The following is a 1,646-nucleotide window of genomic DNA, read 5'->3' on the forward strand; positions in this document are numbered from 1 at the left end:
TATATATATACATAATAGGCAAAAATAATAAGAATACAAATGCATAAACTAAAATTAATATTCGCTCTACAGTGATATTCTCCATCATTGTATTTTTTTTCAACACAGCAACAACAGCAGCCCTCGATGAGATAAATGAATGAAATCCTATTGGTGGACATTTGCATACTTTTATCAGCACTTCAAGGAGATGATAGATATATTTCTCTAACTGATGCAGAAAGGGTTATGAATAAAAAGATGTGGAGTGGCATATAAAGCTAAAGAGACTGGTTCCCCATTTCGGCCATGATTACATTCCGTTCAGACCCTGTTGCAGAGAAAAGAAGGAAGATCAAGCTTCGGCCACAGAATATGAATTTTATATCTGCAATGCAGTCAAAATGTTTTTTTTTTTCCTTTTTACACTGGACAGGTGAAATCAGTTGCTTCTGGGTGGCAACTGATGAATTAAAGCTTCTGATCTCAACTAACTTTATTTTCACCTTAGACAGATTGCATGGCTGCAGTCTAATGTTTTAGTGTTTGAACATACTATATGATTAATACTTCTGACTTTTGTTCCAAATAATTTYAAATTACTCTTGTTTAAACACATACATCCTAAAAGCAGACAGCTCACTCACACAAAAGCACGACAAAAGCATTGTGTAAACTGAAGTACTGGCATACAGAATGTGGTGCATGCTTTACTCACAATGTTGAGTGAGAGATCATCGGAGGCCGTCAAAAGACCATGTGATGGATGAGTAGATAAATGCTGGCTGGTACTTTTTATTGYCCAGTCATCAAAAAAGCTTCTTAAAAGCATTCAAAGGCAGCCATTTTGTCGGATTAATCAATTTAAGTGGATTTATACCAGAAAACCCATAGTGGAAAATCCGTTTACAGAAATAAATAAATAAATAAAGAGTTTTAAGAAATAATTTGAAGAGTCTGTTTCAAGCTAATAAGTATGTAATTTTAATTTGGGTAACTTTTACTTAAAAATAAAAATATAAAAACAGTGTTTCTCTCATTCTGATCAGTCAGTTCAGTTTAAAAAAGGGTATGCGCAAGAAATTAACTCATGCTTTTGTTCAGATGTGTAAAAAGTGTAACTGAAGCTGTTCTGAAWATATTAGTTAAACAGGCTTCAAGTAGTTTTATACAGGGGTGTCCCAAGTATTTTAAAACATTTCTATGTAAAAGTAAAAATACCTTAACAGAAAATAACTTTGGTAAAAAGTCATGAAAAAGCACACAATATAGCGGGAAAGTAAAATTAAAAATATGTTCTAAGAAATGACTTATTTAATTTACTTTACCAGGTTATGTCAACTGGTTCCACTAAATCAACGTGAAGAAACTGCTTTACATTTACTCAGCTGGGTTTAGTGGAACCACTTGACATAACTTGGTTAAATAAATCAATACTTCATTTTTAYAGTGCATAAACAACTCCTTTCATGATGAGTGCCAGTCATATTTAAATATGTAGCATGTAATGAGGGGTTAAACTTTAAAGTAAAGGAAAAAAAAAACATACTTGGTTAGATTACAGATCCTAAAAAGTGACCTAAATACTGTAACAGATTCATTGTACTAAACATTAGGTTTTAGATAGTTTTGATTGAGTTTTGTATGTGAAAAAATAATCTACTTTT

The sequence above is a fragment of the Austrofundulus limnaeus genome, unplaced genomic scaffold, assembly GCF_001266775.1.
Source record: "Austrofundulus limnaeus strain Quisiro unplaced genomic scaffold, Austrofundulus_limnaeus-1.0 Scaffold231, whole genome shotgun sequence".
NCBI lineage: Eukaryota > Metazoa > Chordata > Actinopteri > Cyprinodontiformes > Rivulidae > Austrofundulus > Austrofundulus limnaeus.